Source organism: Oryctolagus cuniculus, chromosome 6, assembly GCF_051225735.1.
Source record: "Oryctolagus cuniculus isolate XC-2025 breed Fujian yellow rabbit chromosome 6, ASM5122573v1, whole genome shotgun sequence".
In the NCBI taxonomy this organism is placed as follows: domain Eukaryota; kingdom Metazoa; phylum Chordata; class Mammalia; order Lagomorpha; family Leporidae; genus Oryctolagus; species Oryctolagus cuniculus.
Window position 1 is genome coordinate 63,504,307 of NC_142872.1, and position 8,141 is coordinate 63,512,447.

At 49.4% G+C, this 8,141-nt stretch overlaps 1 long non-coding RNA gene across 1 annotated transcript; it reads right to left on the bottom strand.

Moving 5' to 3' along the window:
* Positions 1 to 1,184: 1,184 nt before the first annotated feature.
* Positions 1,185 to 7,964, bottom strand: LOC149126164 (uncharacterized). The gene is made up of 2 exons (XR_016235574.1): positions 7,857 to 7,964; positions 1,185 to 3,969 (listed from the first exon to the last, which is right to left on the bottom strand). It is a non-coding gene; the product is annotated as an uncharacterized LOC149126164 (long non-coding RNA).
* Between the last annotated feature and the right edge of the window lie 177 nt (positions 7,965 to 8,141).

The following is an 8,141-nucleotide window of genomic DNA, read 5'->3' on the forward strand; positions in this document are numbered from 1 at the left end:
GGGAACAGTCCTGGAAGCACTCTCCTGAGGGGCTCCTGGGGGACAACTAAGATGACCACAGAGGACGTTGCCATGGGATACGGGGTGGCAGCCCCTGACCTTTCACGCGGCACGACCTTTTCTGCTCCTGTCTCCTCCCCGGAGGGCGTCTGAAGCAGGCCAGGAAGGGAGCTCAGCAAACAGGCCGGGCCGCCTGGCTGCACGCTCGGTAAACAGGACTCTGCCCTGCACCTGCAGCCTGCGCGCAGCCCCAGCTGCACAGGGATAAATATTTGCCCACAGACCCGTCTCGCCTAATGAGTGCTTGGGCAGCTGCCAGGCAGGCCTGGCCTGAGGAAAGCAGGCAGGAAGGGGGCCAGTCCCCAGGAGCTCCGGCGCCTCACTCCCTAGGGCCCTGGGCTGCACTGCCCGGACCTAGCAGAAAGCAGCCAGAGCCAGGGCCCTCAGTGGGGTCTGCTGCCGGGAAGCCATGGCCTACCAGGGACCCTGAGAATGGCAGTCCAGCCCCACGCCTGGCCACTGAGCTGCCAGGGGCCACCACCCTTCACTCCTCAGCTCTCCCTCTCCTCGCCCTCCTCCTCCTCCTTGTCCTCCTTTTAAATACCATAAACACGCGCTAGGAATAAATGAATTCTCTATCAGAGAGTTGGGGAGAACCAGAGAGTTGCACACCTCTCCTTGTACCTTTTGCATTTTTTCATCTCATGCATTATTATTAGAGACACAAATGAAGAAACAAAACTGTAGGATAATCTATGCTCATAATAAAAAATAATCAAATTATAAAGAAGGTTAATTAGCTGGAAATATAAGTCCCTGGCTCCCTTAATCCTACTTCCAAACTAAACTTCCTTTTAACTTTGGGAAGATTTAATTTCTGCCTCATCACAAACAGCCTCCGAGCACACATCCTGTTCTCCTGAAGAGCACAGTATACCCTGGACGCCTTCCCACCCCCGCACATCCGGGCCTCGCTCGGCTCTCCAGCAGCTGAATTATTCCATGCTTAGGATGCACAGTGATTCCTGTAGACTGTCCCCTTTGCAATGGACATTTGGGCTTTTAGTTTGCTTGTTGCTATTACAAATAATTCTCTCTTCAACAGTCTTTTACTGGTATCTTTGTATTTTTGTTGGAATTTTTTGTAGGATGAACTCCAAGCAGGAAGGCAAGTGGCATGTGCATTATTTTTAAAGATTTATTTTTATTTATTTGAAAAACAGAATTACAGAGAGAGGTAGAGAGAGAGAGAGAGAGAGAGAGAGAGAGGTCTTCCATCCACTGGTTCACTCCCCAGATGGCCATAATGGCCAGAACTCCACTGATCTGAAGCCAGGAGCTAGGAGCTTCTTCCAGGTCTCCCACTTGGGTGCAAGGGCCTAAGGACTTGGGCCATCCTCTACTGCTATCCCAGGCCACAGCAGAGAGCTGGATCAGAAGAGGAGCAGCTGGGACTAGAACTGGTGCCCACATGGGATGCCGGTGCTTCAGGCCAGGGTTCTAACCCACTGCGCCACAGCGCCAGCCCCATGTGCACTTTTTTTAAAGATTTATTTTTATTTATTTGAAAGGCAGAGTTACAGAGAGAGATCTTCCATCTGCTGGCTCACTCCCCAAATGGCCACAGCAGCCAAGGCTGGACCAGGCCAAAGTCAGGAGCCAGGAGCTTCACCCAGATCTCCCACAGGGGTGCAGGGGCCCAAGGAGTTGGGCCATTTTCTGCTGCTTTCCCAAGCACATCAGCAGGGAGCTGGATTAAAAATGGAGCAGCCAGGACTCAAACAGGCATGCATATGGGATGCTGGCATTGCAGGCTGTGGCCCAAACCATTGTGCCACAGCACCAGCCCTGGCATGTGCATTTTGATAGACCCTGCCAATGATTTTCACAAAAGCCTGTGCTGTCTTACCCTCCTGCTGCCAACAACCTATCCAAGTGCCAATTTCCCCAGCCTGGCTAGAAGCAAACCCTTAGCTCTTTGACAAACTTATGGGTGAAAGATGGCTTCCCTCTGATTTGTCTTTGTCAATCCATGAAGTTAAATATCTTTCAGGTGTGTGTCATTTGTAGCTTTTTTTGGTAAACTGCCTCATCACACATTTAGCATATTTTTGGTAGGGGTAGTCTTTTTTGGTTTCATTTCAGTCATGTTTTCATAAGATTTATTTACATATGTATTTATTTATTTAAAAGAATGAGAGAGAGTTCTTCCATCTACTTGTCCGCTCCCAAAATGTCTGCAACAGCCTGGTCTGGTCCATGTTGAAGTCAGGAGCTAGGAATGCCATCTGGGTCCCGTGTGGGTGCAGGGACCCAAGTACTTGGGCCATCTTCTGTTGCTTTCCCAGGAGCATTAGCAGGGAACTGGATTGAAAGCAGAACATCGAGGTCTTAAACCGGAGCTCAGATTGGATGCTGGTTTAACCCACTGCACCGCCGTGCTGGCCCCGTCAGCAACGTTTTAGCAACTTCTCTGCGGTAGATAGGATGCTCAGCTCCTCTTCGAGCAACGTGGGGTGAGGGTGTCTGCACTACAGCAGGGGCAAGCCGCAGTGAAGAACAAGATCCTGGGTGGGCGCTCCCAAGACAAAAGGGAGCTCACCGGACCTTCAATCCTGCAGGACTTGAAGTACCTGGCTACCAGTGGACCAGGCCTCCACCTCCTTTTCAGTAACACAGAAAAACACAGTAACAGCTGTCTCCTGATGAACAAAACCATCAGGGTAATCTCAGGTGCAAGTGAACAGAAACTCAATCAAAACTGGCATAAACAAACAAAAAAAGAAACTTACTAAAAAGCTCAGACTTCAGACCTGGCTGGATCAAGGTGCTCAGACAGCATCACCTGTCTCCTTCCATCTCTAGCTGTGTTGTCCCCTTTGTTAGCTTCCTTCTCAACCTAGCTGTACTAAGACAGCCCCTGGCAGCTGGAGACTTACACCCTACTGATTCAACATCCCATGGAGAGTGACATTTTTCCAGCAATGCTGCTTAAACCTGAGGTTAGCTGTGATTGGTCCAGACTGGGCTAAATGTCCACTGGCAAACTAACCACTGAGGTCTGAGCTCTGGGCAATAGTCTGGAGCTGGGATGCGGATGAGTCCACGTGCAACATGAGATGGGAGTAGGAGGGAGGGACAACACAACCGCCATCCCACAGGAGAGGGCACATGTCCCTCGGCTGGATGCTGGCGAGCCTCCGCTGGGTGATCTTGGATGATCCCCTTGCCCTCCGTGGCCTTTGAGTTCCCCTCCTGGAAGACACGGACTTCAAACACCAGCACTGAGCTTGATATTTTGTGCAGCAACGGAACAGATTACTCTTCAGTAAGTAACGTATGAGACCCAATACAGACGAGCTCCAACCCACATTTCACTAGAAATGTTACCTTGTCTGTTGAATCCAGGGTTCCTCGGCATAGACCAGGATCTGCTGTATTTAAATGAACCCCAGCATCTCGCAGCCTAACACACAGAGGGTTTGTTCTCATGTCCGCAGCAGTTCAGGGAATCCTTCTCGAAAGACGCCGTGCTCCACTCCCACGGCGACACAGAGACCCTGCGGAAGGGGCAGGGAGAGCCTCTTCCGTCAGCTCCCGGGCCCCCTCAGCAGCCTGCCATGTGCCTCCGTTCAAAGGCAAGGGACTCTGGGAAACGTAGCCCTCTTCTACCAAGTGAAGCAAAGTGACACGAGTCCTGGGAGCTCTGCCACCCAGTCTTCAACACTGCCTTCTGAGCAGTCAGTCACTGAGAACAATGAGGTGGTTCTGATGGCTCAGAAAGCACAGGAAACTAGACATGACGGGTGACAGAGGCTGTCACGTTGCCACTGCAGCGCTGTTTCAAACGGTAAAGCTTTCTCAATGTTTCGAAGCTGCAAATATTCAGAAAATCTCAGGTCACCAGGGAACAGGAGCTGGAAGTGCTGGAAGTGCTGACAATCTGCTTGAGCTTGCGATTTCAGGACTCTGTGCACAACAACAACAACAGGACAAACCAGGGTCAAACTTGCTGATGACCGAGTTAACCGCCCTAAGCAAGTGTGCCGGCCCTCTCTAAAATGTCACAGGTGGGCATGCAAAACGCCCAAGGGCTCTTGTGTATTACAAGGTTTGAATAGCTGAATCTGTGTATTTCAAATGTGAAGTTCGCCTAAGCTGCTTGTGATTGGGAGGCCTCTGTTTTGAAGAGCACAGCCAGCTGACCTGTGAGCCTGACAATCCAGTCATTCGCACGGAGCCCGCAGGGTTCCTGGGCAAGACTATCAGAGGGCTAGCTTAGCAAATGCAAGAGACTTGACCAGAAAAAAACAACAACAACAACAACAAAAACAGAGCCCCGTGTGCCACTGCATCATGCCGACACCTGTGACTCACTGATGGCCTATAATTTAACAGCCTACAAAGGACATTAGCTGGAAACATGACATTACTTTTTTTCACAAATCAAAAATGGCCAAGTAGAAGCAATTTTGCAAGCAATTATGAAACCTAAGAGCTCATGGCCCTTTCCTAGCCTATGGACATATTTTGGTTTAATCTTCCAAATTTGGACGTTTCACATGAAAAACAGAGTTCTGGTCTCTCTTTAGAAAAAAATAAATAAATACAACAGCATTAAAAGAAAACATAGGGGGGCTGGCATTGTGGCACAGCAGGTTAAGCCACCACCTGTGACACCACATCCCAGTTTGAGTCCCAGCTGTTCCACTTTTGATCCAGATCCATGCTAATGTGCCTGGGAAAGAAGCGGCAGATGGCCCAGATCCTTGGGCCTCTGCCACCCACATAGGAGGCCCAGATGGAGCTCCAGGTTCCTGGCTTTGACCTGGTCCAACTCTGCCTATTGTGGCCATTTGGAGAAGTGAACTAGCAGACAGAAGGTCTTTCTATTGCTTGCTTGCTCTCTTTCTCTCTCTTTCTGCCATTGCCTCTCTCTCTGCGCCACTCTCCCTTTCAAATAAATAAATAAATCTTAAAAAAAAAAAACAGAAAAAGAAAAACATAGAAGAAAATCTTTGTGATCATGGATTAGACAATTATTTCTTAGATATTATATTGTAAGAATGAGTCAATAAAAAAAGCTGATAAATTGGATTTTGTCAAAATTAAGAATTTCTGTCCTACAAAAAACATTATAGGGGCTGGTGCTGTGGCATAGCAGGCATACCATATGAGCACCAGTTAAGGTCCTGGCTGCTCTACTTCCAAACCAGCTGCCTGCTAATGTGCCTGGGAAAACAGCTGAGGGTGGCCCAAGTGCTTGGGCCCTTGTACCCCCATGGGAGACCCAGAAGAAACTCCTGGCTCCTGGCTTCAGATCGGCCCAGCTCCAGCAGTTGAGGTCATTTGGGAAGTGAACCAGTGGACAGAAGACCTCTCTCCGTGTCTCTCCCTCTCTCTCTAACTCTCTGCCATTCAAATAAGTAAATACATCTTTAAAAAGACACTGAAGAGAATGAAGCAAAGGCCACAAACTTGGATGAACATAGTTGCAAATCCTCTGACTTTCAAAAATTGATAACCAGGGCCGGCGCCGCGGCTCACTAGGCTAATCCTCCGCCTAGAGGCGCCGGCACACCGGGTTCTAGTCCCGGTCGGGGCGCCGGATTCTGTCCCGGTTGCCCCTCTTCCAGGCCAGCTCTCTGCTGTGGCCAGGGAGTGCAGTGGAGGATGGCCCAGGTGCTTGGGCCCTGCACCCCATGGGAGACCAGGAAAAGCACCTGGCTCCTGGCTCCTGCCATCGGATCAGCGCGGTGCGCCGGCCGCAGCGCGCTGGCCACGGCGGCCATTGGAGGGTGAACCAACGGCAAAGGAAGACCTTTCTCTCTGTCTCTCTCTCTCACTGTCCACTCTGCCTGTCAAAAAATAAAAATAAATAAATAAATAAATAAATAAACAAAAATTGATAACCAGAAGATGTAAAGAACCTTCAAGTCACAAAAGACCACAGATTTTTCTTTCTTGACATGAAGCATCCAGACCAGGCTGATCCACAGAGGCAGGAAGTAACTGAGCAGCTGCTTGGAGAGGGGGTGGACAGGAGCTTCCAGGGGCAGGGGACAAACTGGAAGACGACAGCCAAAGGGGCCGAAGTGATGGAGATGTTTCTGGACAGACTGTGGTGATGATGACACAGAAATCACCGAACTGCTCACTTTAAATGAGTGAACTATGGTACGCACATTATGTCTCGATAAAATGGTTATTCACCCCAAAAAGAACCTTCAAAATACAAGAAAAGCAACCCCCCAACAAAGATAAATGGGCAAAAACACTGAATAGACACTTCACCAAGAAAGACAAACAGGTAGCTGTAAGTATGTACATGAAAAGATGTTCAAAATAATTAGTCATTAAGAAATGCAAATTAAAACCACAACAAGCTAGCACTACACACCTATTAGAATGGTCTTTAAGAAAAGAATACCGGGGCCAGCGTTGCGGCTCAGCAGGCAAAGCTACCGCCTGCAGTGCTGGCATCCCACATGGGCACCAGTTAGAGTCCCGGCTGCCCCAGTTCCGATACAGCTCCCTGCTGAAGGCCTGTGAAAGCAGATGAAGACAGCCCAAGTGCTTGGGTCTCCGCACAGACATGGGAGACCCAGAAGAAGCTCCTGGCTCCTGGCTTCAGCCTGGCCCAGCCCTAGACAGACACTTATATGACCCAGAAATCCAGCTTCTGCAGGGATATTTCCAAAAGTTCATGGAAAATGAACTTGAAAGATGTTTACTTTGATACAAAAAATTTGGAAATCTATATATATGAGAGTTCTTTCAAAAAGTTCGCAGAAAAGCATCTTTTTAAAGATTTATTTATTTATTGAAAGGCAGTTACAGAGAGGCAGAGGCAGAGATACATACACAGAGAGAGAAAGAGAGAGAGAGAGAGAGAGAGAGAGAGAGATGTCTTCCATCCACTGGTTCACTCCCCAAATGGCCACAATGGCCAGAGCTAGGCCAAGCCAAAGCCAGAAGCCAGGAGTTGCTTCCAGGTCTCCCACATGGGTACAGAGGCCCAAGGACTTGGGCCATCCTCCACTGCTTTCCCAGGCACATTGGCAAGGAGCTGGATCGGAAGTGGAGCAGCCAGGACTCGAACCGGCACCCATATGGGATGCCAGCATTGCCTTGGGAGGCTTCACCTGCTATATCACAGCGTTGGCCCCAGAAAAAGCATTTGATGAAAAAAACTACATATGGAGTTTGCTTTGCTGTAAAATAAGCCTTTCTTTTTTATTTTCCACAGACTTTTTGAAAGTACCTTATATATGCGTTTCCTCAAGGGAAATGCAAACTCACATTCAAGCAAAAACCTGTACACAAACGCTCTGAGGGGCTCTCTCTGTAATCACACAATCCAAATGTCCACACACCGGGGAATGGATCGATCCACTGTGGTTCACCATTCACGGGGAGGGCGCTCAGCAGAGTGCCCAGCGTCTGACTCGCACGGATGGAACTTAAAGGCACCATGCCCAGCAAAAGCTCCAGACTCAAGAGGCTGCATGGGATTTCCATGAGACTGGCACGGGCAAAACTCCAGGAGCAGAAAACAGAGCGGTCACTTCCAGGGGCCAGCATCAGAGGAAGAGCTGGCTCAGAGACATCTTGGGGGAGTGGTGACAACACTGTTGTAGATCTTAGGCCGGCACCGCGGCTCACTAGGCTAATCCTCCACCTAGCAGCACCGGCACACCGAGTTCTAGTCCCGGTCGGGGTGCCAGATTCTGTCCCGGTTGCCCCGGTTGTCCCCAGTCAAGCTCTCTGCTGTGGCCAGGGAGTGCAGTGGAGGATGGCCCAAGTGCTTGGGCCCTGCACCCCATGGGAGACCAGGAGAAGCACCTGGCTCCTACCTTCGGATCAGCGCAGTGCACCGGCCACAGTGGCCATTGGAGGGTGAACCAACAGCAGAAGGAAGACCTTTTTCTCTGTCTCTCTCTCTCACTGTCCACTCTGCCTGTTAAAAAAATAAATACATAAATAATTAAAAAAAAAAAAAAAAACACTGTTGTAGATCTTGATGGTCACAGCAGTCGTACACCTGCACGTTTCTGTCAAGACACACCACACTTGACACCAAAATGAATGACTTCTACTGCATGGTGAATATAGTTCACTTTTTAATGACAAGAATCTCT